The following is an 18,801-nucleotide window of genomic DNA, read 5'->3' as shown; positions in this document are numbered from 1 at the left end:
ATCAGAGATTTTAAAACATTTGAGTCCAGAACAGGACCTCACCAGCACATATTCCCACCAACACATGTGGACTCCAAGCCAGTCAATCATTAATTATAGTGCAATAAGATCTATTTTTGTATCAGGTGACTGGTCAAGTACCAAAGCAGGAAATAGCTCATGAACGCTATTTCTGCAACAAAACCTACTGCACCCACCAACACACTCCGTTGAATTGTGTCAGACTATTGCACATAAACCTGAAAATAAAGGCATCCTCAAATGAATTTGAGAGAAATTGTAGTTCTTTAGTTCTGATTCAAGGGTGTACAGACAGAACAAAAGGAGCTACTTTTCTTTTGGACCACTAACACAGTTTATCAATTTTAAGTGGTAACACACTGTGCCTGAGCATGCAGCCACACAGCCCAATAGCAGCTGTTCCAGCTGCCTCTCCAACCTAGCAAGGAGGGCAGGGGGAATTCTACAGAGCCAGAAGAACAGCAAGGACCTAAGTTATGGTATGTTATCAATAATGTGCTTGTCACTGGCTGTATGTGGCTTCAGCACTAAAGCAAAGGCACTTACGACCTAAACAAATGCATACAATACAAGGCAACCATAATGCCTAAACAATGCATTGTCAGATTGCAATAACCTTGGTATTGGAGATGGTGAGACACCCCTGCAGTGTGGACTGGTTTGCTTTCCTTAAATATACAGACAGTTATTTTAGTACAGGGATAACTTCTTTTCCCATTTTTCTTAACAGTCCAAATAACAGAGGGATCAGAGGATGGAGGCCCTTAAAGATTTCAGATTAACAGAACAAATAAGCAAATACAACCAAGGGGAGAAAACAAAGATCACAACAAAAGGAGTGAGCTGGGAAGAGCAGAGCTACTTAAATATGTGATGGATCCACAAACAGCCTGCTAGAAACATTTACTTGGCAGCACTTAATCATTAACAGCAAAAAAAAAAAAAAAAAAACCAAAACCACAAAAAAAAAACCAAAAACCCCAAACAAACAAACCAACCAGCCCCAGAAACAAAGAAGAAAACAAAACCCACAAAATCCCCCCCACCACCAAAAAACCCCAAACAAAAGAAAACAAACAAACCAACCCAAAAAAACCAGTGAGAAAGCTGTTTTTCTTTGAGTTAAAATTTCTGGCCGTGGGAACACGCCTGTAAACTTTCTTTCAAATATTAATGACAGAAAAGACTTTCAGTACAAGGATTCCCAACAGCTAATTATTGTGCAATACTATCCACAGCTGTTTTGAAAATTACAAAGGATATAAGTAGCATGTATTGCTTGGAAGGAAGAAAAAGCTACCATAAAATATTGTTGGAATCCTTGAACTCGAGTTATCATTGCTGTTCCTGAGTAACTATCTTGGAGAAGTCTTTTGCAACACTCTAACAGCTAATGAGTACCGAAGGAAGGAAATTCTAACAAGAGGGAATTCCCTGTTCTGGTAATACAGTGCCCTAAATATGATCCATGTTATTTCTGTGCTCTGGGTACACCTGGATGCTCTGAAAATCCTACTTGGATTTCCTCTAAGCCAGAAAAGCTTTCAGATGCTCCAGTTTCTTGTAGGAATTGGACATAAAAACATAAGGATTGAGATAATATAGTTCAAAGGAGAAGGTCGCACTTTCCTCTCATCACAAGTACACAGCACCTGAAAGGTGTCATCCCTCCTGCCGCCCTGGGGCCGCAATCAGCTGAGATACTACATCCATCTACCCGGCGATTGCTCGCTTGTTCACAGGCCCAGAGAGGCCGGGGAGCATTTTGGCAGGTTCCAGCCAGCACTCTAAATTTGAGTTTGGTGGCAAACAGTGTGCCAGCCCCAATAGTCCAGCAGCAACTTTCACTGAAGTATGGGCCGGAAAGACTAATGTGAAAACAAACTCCCAACAAAATTCTACTTTCATTATAGAAAGAACATTTTAGTCAGAGGCTGCAGAACCCAAGTGCTGGGCTTAGAGAGCTCTCCCCGTGAAGATCCCCTGCCCCGCTGCGGGGGTGGGCTGGCAGCAGAGGCGCAGACTGTGCGTGCTGGGGCGAGCGTCACCAGCGGTCAGAAGATCCTCTGAGGCACTGACGGGCACCCGAGGCTCGCACAACCCATTTAAACACCTTCAGCCTCTCCACACACCGCGCCAGCCCCCAAGCGCAAAACCCAGAGCCCCCACGGCCGGCTCGCCGCACGGACCAGCGCCCGCTCTCCGGTCACCGACAGCCCCGGAGGTTCCGCCCTGGGTTCTGGAGCCCACGGACAGACACGGCGGCTGGGCCACGCCCGAGCCTCCCCCGCAGCTGCTGGTCTCGCACGAGCACAGCCAGCGGCCCGGACATGGGGGCCCGACGAAGGCCGGTCTCGGAGCCAGCCCCCTCCGGGTCCCTCCCGGCCCCTCGCCGGAGTATGCTGCCGTTACGCTGCTGCGATGCCACCGCCCGACACCGAACTCCATCCCCCCTCGGTCGGCTCCCGGAGCCGCGCTCGCCCTCACCGCTCTCCGCCGCTCCGGGCCGCGTCCGGCGGGACCGGGGGCGCGAGCGGCCCCGCGCCTGCGCAGAGGGCGCGGCTGCGGTGGGACGGGCGCGCGCACGCGGTCCTGCTGGGCCGGGCGGGCGCGCGCGGAGCGTCCCCGGCCCTGGGGCTGTGAGGGGCTGTGAGGGCTGTGGGTCAGGGTTAGTGGGAGAGCTGATGGAGGGCTGTGAGGGCTGATGGAGGGCTGTGAGAGCTGATGGAGGGCTGTGAGAGCTGATGGGTTAGGGTTAGTGGGAGAGCTGATGGAGGGCTGTGAGGGCTGATGGAGGGCTGTGAGAGCTGATGGAGAGCTGTGAGAGCTGTGAGGGCTGATGGAGGGCTGTGAGAGCTGATGGGTTAGGGTTAGTGGGAGAGCTGATGGAGGGCTGTGAGGGCTGATGGAGGGCTGTGAGGGGCTGTGAGAGGTGATGGAGGGCTGTGAGGGCTGATGGAGGGCTGTGAGGGGCTGTGAGAGCTGATGGAGGGCTGTGAGGTCTGATGGAGGGCTGTGAGAGCTGTGAGAGGTGATGGAGGGCTGTGAGGGCTGATGGAGGGCTGTGAGGGGCTGGGAGAGCTGATGGAGTCCTGTGAGGGCTGATGTGTTAGGGTTAGTGGGAGAGCTGATGGAGGGCTGTGAGGGCTGTGAGAGGTGATGGAGGGCTGTGAGGGCTGATGGAGGGCTGTGAGGGGCTGGGAGAGCTGATGGGAGCTTTGGAGGAACGGGAGGCTGTGAGGTGTCGCAGTGAAGGGCTGTGAGGGATGTGCAGCCTAAAATATAGGGAGTGTGAGGTGTGATAGGAGCTATGAGGACTAGTGTGGGACAGACAGGGTGGTTGGGGCAGTGTTGTGATAAGAGTATAAAATTTGGTGGAGAAGAAACCCCTTGTGAGCCAGCTGGTTGTTAGAGATCAGAGAGGGTGAGGGTAGCTGGGCTTAATCTCTTATTATAAGCAGCCTGGCACTATAAGTGGTTGTGTTCAGTAGGAACTTCTACAAGGACAGGTTCTCAAACAGGGTATGTTCAACACAGTGTCAGGTAATGTTCAATAAGAACTTTCACTGTCACAGATTCATGAATAGTGTGGTTTATTGAAGTGGAAGAAATGCAAGGGGGAATGGAAAGGGGGAATAACTGTAAGGTAGTATGTTTTAATTAGGTTTTAGAAGAAATTCTTTACTCAGAGGATGTTGAAGTCCTGGCGCAGATTTCCCAGAGCAGCTGTGGCTGTCCCGGATCCCTGGAAGTATCCAAGGCCAGGCTGGATAGGGCTTGGAACACTGGGACAGTGGAAGGTGCCCATGCCCATGGCAGAGTTGGAACTGGATGGGCTCTAAAATCCCTTCCAACCCAGCCCATTTAAGAGTCTATGAAATATAGATTTGGAATTGCCCTAGATGGATCTAGCTGTGATAGAGTTCTAACAGTAGCAATAGTATAGTGTTGGCCCAGGTAATAATAATCATAATAATTTTATGTAGAAGCTTACAATGAATGCTTGGGAGGAGGGAGAGGAGACTAGTAGCCCATCAACTGTTTCTGATGTCCTTTTGGGTCTTTCTCCTAACTAGGTAAAATTTTTACGCTCCTTATATACAGCCAATCTTATCCCCCTGCTCCTTTTTCACCTATAGCATAATCTAAGCAGAGAGCAACATAATATTGTAATATATGTGGGACTAAGGTACTTAATGAAAGTGATTAGCATATGTAGGGTTTGTTGAGGTTTTTTTTTTTTTTTTTTGTATGTTTGGTTTGTTTTTTTGTTACCATCCTTCAAAGTTCTGGTCATACAACTTTGTTCTCATTTGCTTCATTCTTCAGAGTAAGAGCATGATCATTGCATCTTCACAGAACTTGCTCCTTCAGGGCCTTTCCTGACATCAGCTATGCAGCTCTCCATCTGCAGAGATAGCACAGGGAGTACATAGCATACACTGTAGATATTAAGCCTCAGCCCTTGCTTGGCTCCTTAGTCATTATCCCACAGACAGCAGTGTTGTGTGAGGAGAACTTGGGCTGTGCTTCTGCCCTGGAGCCTGGGAAAAGCTCAGTGCAGATGTTAGAAACAATTGTTTAGGAAAGCTTTAAAAATCTGGCTACTTTTGTGCTCAGTAACAATATGTTTGTTCTTTTATTTTTGCAAAGCCTACAATGGCCAGGACAGAAATTGGTTAATTTTAAAGATGAAGGATTTCCATAGTGTTTATTTGACTTGGCTTGGCAGCAGTGCCCTGTTTATGACTGGATAAATAACTGCCACATTAAAGATTATTAACTAGCAATGCTTCAGTGGCCAATAAAGCACTAATCTTTTATATGGTGTTGTATATGTACACAGCTTGGTACGGCTGGATCTTGCCAAAGAGATAACAAATCCCTTACCTGGAAGGTTTACAATCTACAGGAAACCACAAAGGACCACAAGGAAAGTACTAAATATGATAATGAAACACAAAATACACAGAGGACTTGAAGCCATTTGCAGCTGCATTTTAAACAAGGTTTTAAGAGGGTGTTCTGTATTTACCTTAAAGCTCCTGGGCAGAGAGGCAAGATAAAATCCTAGGTTTGGGTTGGAAGGGACCTCAAAGCCCATCCAGTCCAACCCCCTACCCCGTGCCATAGGCAGGGACATCTTCCATTAGACCAGATTGCTCCAAGCCCTGTCCAACCTGGTCTTGAACACTTCTAGGGATAGAGCAGCCACAGCTTCTCTGGGCAACCTGTGCCAGGGCCTCATCACGCTCACTGTATAAACCTTTTCCTAATACCTGCTCTAAATCTTCCCTCTTTCAGTTTAAAACCATCCCCGCTTTTCCTGTCACTACAGGCCCTGCTGAAAAGCCTGTCCTCACCTTTCTTAGAGACCCCTCTTAAGTCCTGCAGACACAGCGGCCACTGTGCTGTGATAAATGGTCAGTGGGGTCTTGGGCAGTGCTGTGCCTCTACCTCTGCCGGTGGTCAGGCAGGGCTGTCTCACTGCGCCAAAACAGACCTAAGCTCCAAACTGGGGGAAGCAGTAAGCAGTCCTTGTAATGTGCTTCCTTTAAGGCTTCCTTGTGACTGGCTAATGCTACTGTGGACAGCAGTAGACTTGTCATGGAGCATGAGAGCCATTTCCAGAAGCTGTGACAAGAAATTATTTGTTTATCCAAATATAAATTGGAAATATAATACATTATTTTATATTCATTTGTGTTTGATTCTGCAGGGTCCTAGAGGACACTTCCACATTATGTTCCTTGTGCTAAATGAAGCTGAGCTAGCAAGGAAAGCAGGTTTAAAAGAGGATGAAAGTAAATGGAGAGGTGTGAGGACAGAGATAAGTGTGGGCAGCATTTGCTAAGATTTTGCAGGAGGATGGAAAGCTTTCATCTTCAGCATGAAGATGAAATGTCTTCAGCATTTATAGATCCTTTGACTATAATATGTGAGACGTATTTTGCATACTTGGGCTCATGGTGCCCCTCTGAGGTAAAGTAGTACTGTTATTCTCGTGTCCCTCCCAGGAAACTGCAGCAGAGACAATGTGTTCACATGGGGGAAAACAAGCTGGGGATTGACAGGCTTTGGAAAAGTAAGAGCAGGCACAGGGAGAGGGACCAGACTCACTGTGTTTCTGTCCTGAAATGTGAACCATTATTGGAGCTGAACATACTGTTTAGACAGACGGCTGTTCTCAGTGTTCTGAAAGTAGGAATAATTGAAGGATCTCTTCAAACTTCTGTCCTGATGCTCAGTGGTGCATTGTTGAGAGATAATTTAGGAGTATAATGGTGACTAAAGCATCTGCATTGCCTGGTGGTTTTACCTAATTCTCATACTCAGGGTGCAGTAGGGGGATAAAGTTCAAGGAGAAAGAGATAAGATCCATGTGGGGAAATCTTTCAAGAGAGATGCCTGTGTGAATGCACGATAAAAGGAGACGGCAATCTGTGGATTTATGGTGAAAATGGCAGATGATATGGGTAGAGTGGATGCTCTGTGCTGTAAGACTTTGGAGCCTGCATGGCTATATGAGTAATCACCAACCTGTGTTCAGGCTTTTGGACTGTATGTGACTGTAAGAGAGAGGGTGAAGACCTTACTTGAGTAGCTAGCTGATGGCTGGTGGAAAACATGTTTGAATGCATCTACTCCTCTTCCTGGACGGAGATGTTAATTGCTGACAGCTTTACAGAAGCCAAGGAATGCCAAGGCTGAGACCTAAACCCTGCAGAGGTTCAAATAAAGAGAAAGACCCAGTGAGCCCCTGGGCATGGAGGGCAGTGAGTCTATGGAGGCTTTTGAGGGATGAAAGAAAGATCTTTGTTTATATATCACTAGTTCCCAGAGTTTTGAAGCACTTTCATGAAGCATGAAATAAAGTAGTTCTGCAAGTGCAGTGTTGGGTGAAGCCTGTGACCTTTGGGTTTGTGCCTTGATGGTGGCTTCTCTCTCTATTCTCTGAAGAACAAGAACAAGTGAGCTCATATTGAACCATTCCTTTATGTGGGACTACTCTTACCCCTGAACATACATTTTCCAGAACCTACAGGAACAGAAATTTCTCTGGTATGTATGGTTATATATCTCACATTTTCTTATGAAACCAGGCTGGAGTTATGGACTAGACATTACTGGATGTAATGGAGGCTTTTTGATAGGGGTAGTGGGGGGTCTGGAAAGATGGATGGGGAAACATGAAAGCAAGAAAAGAAAAGGAAGTGAAGAATGGCTAATTGGACAGAATGATCCATCATCACATGAGATCTATCCTCATGTGTGTCCAACAGCCTTGAAGAGGAGATTTGCGCTGGTAAGGTGGGCAGAGGAGCAGCTGAAGGATCATCAGAGAATGCCAGGGAGCACAGAAGGGTCTTAGGCCAAAACCTAAGCTGAGCTAGTAAAACAGTGGCTTTGCTGGTCCCGCAGCAATGGGGTTTGTCCTGGGCTGCTTGCATAGGAAGCTGATAAGCCTCGGCAAAGTCTGCCCTCCTGTGGGTAAAACTGGGAATTACTAGGGGATAATTAAGCAAATCCTTTTCCTATTACGTGCCAGCATCTTAATGAGTGGTTTGCTCGGTGGTATGGATCACTTCTCTTCCACTTCCAGCAGCTGGATATGGTTTTGCCCCTCTAGATGATCTGCTGATGTTACTCCTGGCAATGAAGGTGATGCCGATGGTCCCAAAACTGGGAGAGTGCTGGTGGATTTTTTTTAGTGACACAAAAGGAATGTGGTCATGAAGGCAGCCTAGTATTTATCTGTGACTGCAAGAAGTACTCCATGGACATGTTCTGACTGGATGGGTTGCAGCCAGCTTTTCCTGTTTCTTGGTCCTTTTCTCCAACTATGGCACCTCCTGTCTTTTAGGGGTGAGCAGTCACATTGTACCATGAATGTGAAAGGTCGTCTTCTGGTACTGGGTGATCCTGTTGGTCTGGAGAGGGGGTTTGTGAGAAAGGAATTAGCAGTTTCCCTTTAGGATTACTTTAATTGCCCCCCCCCCCCCCCCCCACCACGAAGAAACTGCAGTGATGGTGTAGTACATTCCCAGCATATTGCACCAGGTATTCCAGAGTGGGATGTTGCTTGTTAGAATCCAGCTTTGGCTGCAGGTGCTGCTGTGGTGTTCCATACCTGGTAGGGTGCAGTCCACAGTGCCAATAGCCTCTGGCTATTGGGCATCTTTGGAGCACTCTTACCAATTCTTGAGTTTGGAGGAGGAGAGTTCATAGCAGAAGGATCTTGCACATGACAGTTTGCCTCCCCCTATATGGTGCCTGCCTAATGACCTGCAGAATCTTAGCAAAGGATTCATAATCCAAGGGTTTTTCCTGGGAAGGTGATTCTGAAGGAGTTTGGTTTATTCCAAGTGCATGTGTATTTTATAAGCTCCAGGGACTGTTAGTCAGTCACGTGCTACAGACATGGATAGATAACTAAATGTTGCTTAATTTATGCCCTGTGTTGTCTTTGATGTTGGCTTGATCTCTTTCTTTCTCCTGCACTCTGCTGCAGCAGCTCAAACACAGCATTGCCTTTTCGCAGAAGGTTCATTGGCTTTCATCAGGCAAAGCAGGAACTTCTTTTTGAATTGGCATCCCTCATGGTATTATGTCTCTGTCTGGGCTGCTGGCTCTGGGTCTTCAGGGTCTCTGGTGTATTTACCTCATGGTGTGATCAAGCGACAGCAGTGAGGGACCTGCAGAGTTCACAGCAAAGGTGGCTGGACAAGTAAGTTCAAAACCCAGCTGTGATCCCATGGATCTATTTTTTAGAGACCTGAGAACAGGCTGAACCTCCCTGGGTGAAGGATAAGAGAATATGGTGCCCAGACAGCCTCTGCCTGGAGAGGGATCCTGTCTGTCCCAGCCAAACAACCAGGTCAAGCTTAGCTCTCAAGAGGGCTTTACACCAAAATCCATGGCACTGGGTGCTCTCATGCCTGCCTGTTTTCCTCTAAGGTAAAGCAGAACCTGCAATTAGTGTTCCCAGAAGGTGTGAAATACAGCTGGAGGAAAAGCAGGCTTGGTGGTGCTCTGATCCAGGCCTGGTCCTTGCAGCCTTCATACCTCTGCTGGAGCATGAATTGCTACTCTGTGCTGGTGCCCCTCACCCCTCTGCAAACTCTGTTTTCATTAATGTGTGCTCTTTGCTTGAGGACCCTTCTCACTTCCAGCTGAACAAACACTTTCTATCGCATGTAAAATCCAGCTTGGTGCTAATAGACGTCTCCCCCCACCTTCCTCCCTCCCCTTTACCACCTTTTCTGCAGTTGGCAGGACAAAAAAGTGTTGCTATTACCTGACTTATTATCAGCACGGGACTGTAATTTATGACATATGCTTGGTAAAGTGCCATGCTCTTTGAGTTCTGTGGGGTGGTGGGGAGAGCAATGGCTGTGGAGGAGAAGCCAGTTGTTCCACCCTTGCAAAATACAGCACAGTCTAAAGGCTTCCTCTGACTTCTGACAGGAGCACTGTGGGCAGTAGGCTCAGCACCCTGCTTTGCTGATGTTAGTGGGTTGAGACACCAGTGCTCAGAACAGATGCAAGGTTTTTCTGTCCTTAGGAAGCACACAGTTTCTCCCTTGGGAAATTTATTGAATTCCCTATCTTTATTGCTTTTAGTCCTGTACAATCTTATCCCTTAGGCAGGATCTCAGAACCTGCCTTCCTCGTGTTCCTCATACAAGTGTCACCTCCTCTTTTGTCCCCTGGCTTCAAGTCCCTGTTCTCTCATGGGAGGGTCTGCAGCATCTGCCTCATGTGCAGCAGGTCAAGCACAGGAGCTGTGAAAGGCAGACATTACAGCAGGACAGCTGTCCTCTAGCAACCAGGTTCATCCCCTGTCTGAAGGAAACAACTTGATCATTTAGATCTCCATGTCTGGATTTGAGCTGAAACTGTGCTGTGGAGAGAAGGGGACAAATAAATTGTCATTGCTGTTGGTGGGTGAGATTTGAATAGCAATATAAGGGGAAAGGGATAGTCCTGGCAGCAGTGACTTTTTCAGTGACTGAAGAGAGATTTATGAGAAATGAGACTTTATATCCCAGTTTTGAGATAAGTGGTATGGAAATTTGGCATGGGAAAGAGTTTTTTACGCTGGGCTATTTGCTGATAACTGAAAAGTTAATGTTGACTCTTAAGCTCCCCTCAGGAAAACACCATCGTTCATCTTTCAGAGGTATTTGGAGCTTGGCTGTCCGCCTTGTCCACTTGTTGTGTTTCAAAGGATGGGAGCAGAGATCATCCAAACTATTTCCCAGTTTCAGGAGCACACCTTCCCTGAAGCTGCTCAGTTACAAGGAGCATTTGCTTGGCCTGCAGTGAGACAGGCTCTCTGTAAACTGTGGGGAAGGATCACATGGCAGTTTGTCCTCCTTCTTTGGTTCAGGCTTTGCCAGCTGCTGGGTGAGAAGCAGGTCTCTGTAGCCCTCTGCTTCAATAGTGCCATGTGTGCATCCATGTGCTGGAGCTAAAGGAGATGTTCTGGCTGGGCTTGAGTCCTGGATGCTCTCTTTGCTACTTGTTGTCTGAAGGTTTGCAAGATAAAGCCTTGGGAGCTGGGTGACATAAGGAGATGTGTGAAGCCCACAATACCAACCTAATGCTACTTCCAGAGTCATCATCTCTAGCTGCTGTTATTTCTGGATATCTTGTCCAAAGGGTCTTAAGGCTGAGGGTTTGGTCTGGGAGAATGCCTTGAGCTGGAGTGGCTTTATTCCTGTTGTGGTTGGATAGAATATGTGTTTTGGATTGCATTTATTTCCCCGAACAGTAGCTATGTAGAAGTTTGCCATCTGGTATAATTCTGTCCTCTGAGCTTCATCTGTCCTGTGCAGTGGGGAGAGACTGAAACCTCCCGTGAGTGAATCAGCTTATTTTGTCTTAAGCACTATTGGGTGGAGCAGGTTGCGCTGGAGCTGATTCTGCATTTTCTCACTGGAGCTTAGATATTTAGGTGCCAAACTGGGTGCTAAAATCAGAGATGAAATCCCCCCTTTCACTTTTTTTGTGAGGGAGGACTGGTGGGAGGCTCAAATTGTCCTTGGGGTCTGAGTCAACTTTAAGCCTTGTTCTGTTGACTGAGTTCCAGACACCCCATACCCAGGTCAAATCTCTACCTGGATTCCAGAAAGAGCCCCCCTTTCTCAGATGGTGAGAAGCAGATGGGTGGTGCTGGATCATGCTGAAAACAAGCAACAATCTTGAAAGGTTTCTCAGTGTCCTGCAGGGTGAAAGCAGTTTAGCTGACAATATACCTCTGCTGGGTGTGAGATTATTCACTGGGAAAAGGTGGGGGGAAATGGCAAAAAATGGCAACCTGTCTTAAGAGAGTTCACTGTATGTGCACCTGAAAAAAATCATAACATGGGATTGGCTTTCTTCTCTGCTTTCTCGGCTTTTGGCATTTGTAGCCAAGCTCTGGCAGGCGGGGCAAATTTCATTCTCCCAAGGGTAATTAAAAAGACCATTTCCCCATTTAAAGAGTGAGAGGGAGGTGAGGATGGAAAGGGGAGCTGAGCCAGGCAGTGAGCAAGCCCTGCCCACACTGCTGCATGAGTTCGCAGAGCCATGGCTCTCCCACCCCCACCACGTTTCACGGCGTTAGGCACGTGGGATTGAGGGGAGCTGGATGGGTATGAAAGCAAACACACATCTGGAAGTTCCTCCAGTTAATTGGGCAATTATTCATACCATTCTTGCTGGAAGCAGCCTGCTACTGCTGAGCCAAAACCAACAACAACAGACTGTGGGCGTACTTCGTCCCTGCTCAGAGTGGGGAGACTTGTGTGGCAAGGTGGGGCTGCAGAGGACAAGTTAAGCAGTGAGGGCATGGGCCCACTGCTCCTGGGCTGCTCTGCTTGGCTGTAGAGGTTTGTGGGGAAGCCCTGGAGACCCTGATGTGGTGAGATGCTTGGGAAGCACTTGCTTCACAGTGCATGTGGGCCCAAGAGGGAGGGGGAAGCTGTTGCTCTGGAGCAGCATGAGAACCCAAGTCAATCTGTGTTGGGTTTTATTAGGAGCTTGGCAGGCTGTGGTGTTCGTGAAGGTAGTCCAGGCACAGCTGTGCTGTGCAGCACTTTACTCCTCGTAAATAATGGATTCACTGCCATTTCTGCCCAGCTGCCACCTGAGTGAGGCTCTGGCAGCTCATGTTCACCTTTTCCATCCTTCCTCCTTTACCTTCCTTACATCCTTGGTTCTTTCTTAGTCTGGCAGCAATGTCTTTGGATGTCCCCATTCCCTGCCTATTTTCTGGTACAGGTGTTGTGCAGGTGAAGTTCTGAGGGAATGCAGAGGTAGATGGCCTTTGTTCATTCCCCAGGATTTGCCTGTGAGATGGGAGCTGGGAATGACCGCCTCAGTCTGAGTGGCTTTCCCTATTACAAAGTTGACAGGCCTCAGCATATCCTCAGGGAGATGAAGTTCAGGAGTATCCTGGACACCATCAGCCTTGAAGAGTTGTTTCTCCTCCTTCTCATCTCTCTATCTGGTGGGATATAGGGTTGCTCCCAAGGCTGAATTCTCTGGGATTGCATATCAGTGTGACAAACCACATCTTGAAAACGTTTCCCTGGAACTGTAGCTAACTGCACTTTGAGTGTTTTGCCATTCCCTCCTTGCTGCCGAAGCCCACAGGAAACCTTCCCCTTCCAGCAGAATATCTTGATTGATAAAAACAATCCCCTTCTCTCAAACCGTGCCTGCCGCGCAAGCTGGGGGTGCTGTGTTTGGCCCATCTGCTTCCCACTTTGCCTGAGAGCACATCTCTGGCACTGGGAGTCATTGTGGCAGCCTCAGAAGTGCATGCTGTGCGGGGCTCCACCAGCATAATTGGAGCCAGCTCCAGCCAAGCCCAGCTGGGATGTGAAAGAAGAATTCCCGTGGTTCCCTCTTTCCTTGTCTTTTTGCTTCTGCCACGAGATGGGTATTCTCTAAAGAAGAAATTTATTGCCATTAACTCAAGATCTTCCTTAGGATAACATAAATCAAACAGACAGTTTGGCTTCAGGATGAATGTGTAAACGTAAGCAAGGCTGCAGTGAGTCACGCCATGGAGCCTCGAGTACAGCATCACTGGAATAAATGCTGTAGGAAAAGGCTGGAAACAATGCATGCATGGCATGTGCTATCTTGCCTCTTATCTGATGGTCCAAGGATATGGTGAAAGGTTTATCTAGTGGGTGATCAGCAAATATTTTGTATTTTTGTTTGTTAATTTTTGAAGTGCCTTAGATGGTGCTAATTCAGAAAGGCTTGGAGATATAAAGTTCTCTGCATGAGCTTTAGTAGTGGTCTCAAAAGTCCTGTGGGGACATCTCAGCATCAAAAAACACTGTAGAAGGGGGAGCATGATTCCCAGTTTTACAGGAGGGAGTGAAGAATTTAAATTACTTATCCAAAATTTCAGTGGGAATCCTTAACAGAGTGTGGTGTTGAAACCAGATTCTCAGACTCCTGTGACTGTTCAGCTTTCCTCTTTGATAATCACCCACACAGAGATCTAAGTTAGGATTGGAACTTACCCTTGAGCTAATGCAGAAATAAACCTAACTGAAGGGAAAGCCTTCCTTACTGTCCAGCTGGATGACTATGCTGTAGAAGGAGGACATTGCCAGGTGGAGAGGCCAACCAACAAAACCTGCTTTGTCAAGGATTAGGAAATGGGAACATTGCTGAGGGTTCAGATGAGGAAATCAGATTCTGAAGGTGCTGAAAAAAATCAAGATTTGTGGTGGAAAACCGTTTCAGGGAACAGGAGAGAGTTAGGGACAGGGTCTGCTGTTCAGCCAGAAGGAAGAGCATAGAGCCACCAGTCATGTGGAAGGGATGGGAAAGATAGGAGGGTATGTAGAGCTGGGCATTGAAATGGAACAGCTGAGATACAAGCACCAAGGGACAGCTCTTGCTCTCACTGAAGGGAATGGATCAACTCCCATTGACGTCAATGAAGGCTGAACTGGGACCCTTGCGAGAAATATATTGAACACAGACAAATCCAGCAAAGTCAAAACAGATGATGCAGGCTGCCTAATACAGTCACAGGGAGCTGATTGCGAAACCTCCTAACAAGGCAATTCTGTCAAGCAGCCATCCAAGCCCAGTAGGCTTCAACCTAGGAGAGGAACATGGGAGGCTGTGGTCCTGGAGAAGGCATACCCAAGATGGGTTGTGTCCTCACTGTGTTCCAGCATAACCCCACTTGCCACCTTGTTTGTGTGACCTTCCTAGCTATCTTACTGTATTCCACAGCTATCTTACTGTATTCCAGGTGCTTTTTCTTGAGCTTCCCCTGTCCCACCAATGAAGCTGTTCTGAAACTGGCAGTTTGGACAGACTGGACAAATTGTCAGAGAATACACTGCTGTACCTCAGCTGGCAGTGGGGGGCAGCTGAGTATGCACACAACTAATCCATGGCTCTTGCAAGTCAGTTCAACTTGGCCAATGTGACAGAACCGCACTAAGCTGAAGTGACCTTATTTGCACGGACTAAGCAAATGCACATGGACCATAAGGCTGACATGCAGTAACCGGTTACTGTGTGATAGCCGGTTCCTGTGTTTGTGCTCAGCCTCTGACTCATCACCCCAATCTCTTCCCTTGCTGTGCTTCTCAGTCTGTTGTTCCAGGTTCCCAGTGCCTGGTTTCCTCTGCGTCAGGGATGTCTGTGATCCTACAGCAACTCCGTGTCTGTCCAGAGAGTAGTTTTGGCAACTCTCCTGCTCTGCTCCATGGAGCCTCAATGATCTGCTCCAGATTCAGGCTCTCCTTGTCCTCTTCTGAGGGTACTCAGCCAGCTAGCTCCCTGTGGGACCCCAGGTCATGTCTCCCCTCACTCCATAAACCCTTTCCAGCTCAACAGACCTCCTTGGACACCAGAACCTGCCTCTTCTCCATCTTTATTTTTGTTCCCCACTTGGAGAAAGCAGAGTCCAGACATGGCTCTACCCTTAGAGAGCAAGAAGGTGTGGAGCACTCTAGTGAGGTCAGTGGCAGGATCTTGGCAGTATCTTCTCTCTGGCAGAGTGAGAATTTGGAAAAGGTGATGGAGTCGAAAGGAGAGGGCAGGATGGAGTTACTAGTGTAGAATATGAAGCTGAAAAAAGAAGGAACTGAGTTTCTGCGTGCTCCTGAGGATGTGTCATCCTTGACCAAGTACTGGTTCAGGCTGAAGAGCAGAGACTTCAGTAAAGCCACACTTATTCTACACCATGTTGAAACAGAATTCAGTCCAGAAAGATCCATTTCCCCTAAACCTGGAATCGTAACACAGTTGTAGCTGTGTTATGACAAAAGGGACGGATCTAAATCAACTGATTTGTAAGTAGAAAATTCAAAGGAATGGGAGCAGGAGTGGAGAGAGGAGAGTGCAGAAGTGGAGACAGGCAGGGGGCATTGTTGCTCTTAAAATGGGCCTATACTCTATGCACATTTTAGATGTTTTGGGAAGAGTGGAATTTCACTTTTGATTCCCCATGGATAGAATGGACTGAAACTTTACCTTCCTTTTCACCCTGGATCCCCTGAAATAGCAGCATCTTGTACAAGGACCAGCTTCCTTGAGGTAAGAGTAATGTTTGGTGGGGAATCCAAGAGTGTACACAGGGACAGGTTGCCTGCAGTGGGTATTGAGGCATTGCCTGAACTTTCAGGAATGACATGAGCAAAGCCAAAGTGCTGGGGCCAGCAGACATGAAAGACACCAAGAGGGGCCTCTTTCAACTATGCCAGACGCAAAATAAAGGCTATGGAAAAGTGTGGGCTTGCTGTATACTGGGGCAGAGGATCTAGAAACAAAGGGCATGAAAAAGGCAGATATTCAACACTTTTTTGATACTGGTACTCATAATGTTTAATGTCCTTTTTAATGGCTTAGACTGCACTCTCAGCGAGAGTAGGGACAACCAGATGATACCTCTGAGGGCACAGCTGGTAGTCAAAGGGCATTTCACAAGCTGTCGTCTATCCTGTGCTGTGATATGCATTTCAGCACTGAAGGCCTGGCATTTTCTGCTGACTGCACTACTTGTTTGCTTCTTGCTTCCATTTCAGGCAGCTCTCTTTCTTTGAAGATGGTGGAAACAAACATTCCTTCTCTAAGTAAGCAGCTGAAGGGACTGTGTTAGACTAGTCACACCTCAGTGAGTTAAATTTGCACCCTGAGCCATGGTTTTATGTTTGTAGGTTTCCCACAGTAACAGCAGCACCAGGATGTAATCACAGCATTGTCACATGTGAGCTACTGCATCAGCCTAAGGGCTTGCCTCTCTGCAGTGAGGTGGGAAAGGACCTGGATATGAGAGGAGGTGTGGGCTTGAAGGAGCCCTGCTCCATGTTAGTTCTCCAGCCACAGCCTGGCACAGAGCTTCTTCTCTCTCCATGCAAACTGGCACATGGGGACTGTGTTCTCAGAGAGGAGCAACCTCAGTGGTTCACCCTGTGTGGTGAGGTAAAGGTGTTCTTGGAAGCACACAGGAAAGCAACAGCATCACCATCTCCTTAGCTGGTCCCAGCTGTACAGCAGTACAGGCAATACTGTGTCTTCTGGAGTGTATCTGGGACAGCCTTCCCCATCAGTGTTCCTACTTTTCTTTATTCATGGGCATATCATAAAGTGAGGTTTTATTAATAAGACTGATTTTTCTCTCTCCCTTGTCTTTTTTTAGGAAACAGTGCTCCTCTCCATATTCCACAGCTCTTCACCTCCTCTGGATATCTGTATGAGTATGTTTATTGATATGACAGCATGCAGCAGTCAGCGCTGCCAAAGTCAATGTGTCCCTTGTATGTTGAGGATAGGCTGGGGCTGTCAGCTTTCTGTCTCCTGAGAGAAACAAAGACTGTTTGTTGATTTTGCCTTTAGCTGGTGTTAGATAAACAGTGAAATTGTATTATTTTTGTGCTTCCTCCTATGACCAGCTTGAGCACTGTAGTGGACACATCAGTCACTGACATCAATTGTTTCCCCTGGATTATGTTCTGAGTGTTTGGTGAAGCCTGGAGAAAAACCACCATTATCTTTGAAACTCATCTGGACGGGTAGGAAAATCATGACCCTTATGCTGTTCTTGGGCCTAGCCGTGGTCGATGCTGCCTGACATTTTGGGCTGCTGGTCTCACAATGTTGGGGGGGCTGCTTCTGCCCATCAGGTACACGTGTTCTTGGTCATTCTGTTTATCAGTGTTAAACTTCCTGTTTTATGGTGGTGACATCCTCAGTGCAAAACCAGAGGCAGCAAGCCTGGGCAGCCTATTCAAGGAAACCTCACCTCCCAGGACTCTCTTTTCTCTGGTGGATCCTCTAGTGTTCTGGAAAGTGTGAGTCCTGCCTAAAGATTCTGCATGAGTAGGTGTTTGGGGAAACTCTGTGTACTCTTTTCTGGTGTCTGATAGAAGTTGAGCTCTCACAGCAGCTTTCTGTATGGGCTCCTCCTATGCAACTGGTAAACTGCAAACTTGACCCATGTTACAGGTCGAGTCAGACCATTGGCTTCTTGATAGCTCAGTCTGATAGGGTGAAATTTGCTGATGGGTTCTGAACTGTTGGAGATGGATGAACAAACACAAACAGCATGATTCCTTAGGTTTTATTTCCACTGGAAACAAGGCTGAAGGAGCCAGCTCTACTATTCCCTATGGGATTGCTTGTTACCAAAAACATTGGAGAGGTCATACTTCCTGGTAGCTGCATAGGATCTTTTGTTGGGGCAAACTCATTCTGTGCCTTTGGAACCAGGTGAGAGATCTTCATATGCAACAGCTGGCCTGAAATGGCAGATTGTGCTGCACCAGGATTTCAAGGAACAGGCAACCAGAGGAGAAAACTGGGTGAAGAAATGCCTGATCTTGGGCTTCTGCCAATAGAGAGCAAGACCTGCTGACACAGTGGGGACACAGAAGTAAGACCAGTCATGTTCTCAGGTGCTGGGGCCTTTTAAAGTGAGTATGCTGGCCCTGATAGAGTGAGCTTGCTCCAGAGAGGTCCTTCCCACTGGACTTCAACAAGCAGGAGGATGAAGATGCTGGGAGAGGTGACCCAAGTAGTTTTTGGTCTGATTTTGCTCACAGCTTGAGACTCTAGTTTGTGGTACAAACGTAAAAGTTGGGGGTCAGTCTCCCTCTGCAGCACAGCAGAATCATAGAATCTTAGGAACTGCTGAGTTGGAAGGGTCCTATGAAGATCGAGTCCAATTCCTGGCCCTGCACAGGACAACCTCAAGAATCTCACCATGTGCCTGAGAACCTTGTCCAAATATTTCTTGAACTCTGAGAAGCCTGGGGATGTGACCACTGCTTGGGGAACCTGTTCCAGTGCCCGATCATCCTGTAGATGAAGAACCTTAGTATTTGAGCAAAGCCTCCTCTGACAAAGCTTCATGCTTTGGTTCTTCACCATGTGTCAATAAATTATGTCTGGTCAGCAGGATTGGAGCATGTCACAGTTTCTTTCCAGGCTTTTCCTTACCACAAAACTCAGCAAGGAAGAGGGCAGGTCAAAGAGTCTGCAGCTGGTGTGAGTGATGGCTTAGCACAGACAACACATTCTGAACCACAAAAATGGGGAGTGGAGTTGCTGCTCTGATGTGATTCAAGGCTCTTTAAGAAGAACAGAATAGATAAGGAGAACCAGGCAAACTATCCTTTGAAAGATAAACAGAACAATATAAAGTTACTGTTATTGTTGAACTAGGAAGAAAAATTGCTGAGAGCAACAAAGGGGTTTCTAGACAAAGAACTGCAAACATTTTAAAAGGGAGCCAGAATAAAGAGACCA

The 18,801-nt window shown here is 47.3% G+C and overlaps 1 protein-coding gene across 13 annotated transcripts in view; it reads right to left on the bottom strand.

Moving 5' to 3' along the window:
* The window catches only part of TBC1D24 (TBC1 domain family member 24), a 46,352-nt gene extending 43,729 nt beyond the window's left edge, over window positions 1-2,623 (bottom strand). For 8 of the 13 annotated variants that reach the window (XM_085591791.1, XM_085591799.1, XM_085591797.1 and 5 more), the window contains exon 1: window positions 2,509-2,623. The gene's annotated coding sequence lies outside the window, so the exon portion shown is untranslated. The remainder of the gene's footprint in view (window positions 1-2,508) is intronic. The other 5 variants (XM_085591796.1, XM_085591800.1, XM_085591804.1 and 2 more) reach the window with 3 other exon arrangements.
* Between the last annotated feature and the right edge of the window lie 16,178 nt (window positions 2,624-18,801).

The sequence above is a fragment of the Lonchura striata genome, chromosome 14, assembly GCF_050655825.1.
Source record: "Lonchura striata isolate lonStrDom1 chromosome 14, ASM5065582v1, whole genome shotgun sequence".
Taxonomy (NCBI): domain Eukaryota; kingdom Metazoa; phylum Chordata; class Aves; order Passeriformes; family Estrildidae; genus Lonchura; species Lonchura striata.
This window is presented reverse-complemented; position numbering and strand designations above follow the sequence as displayed.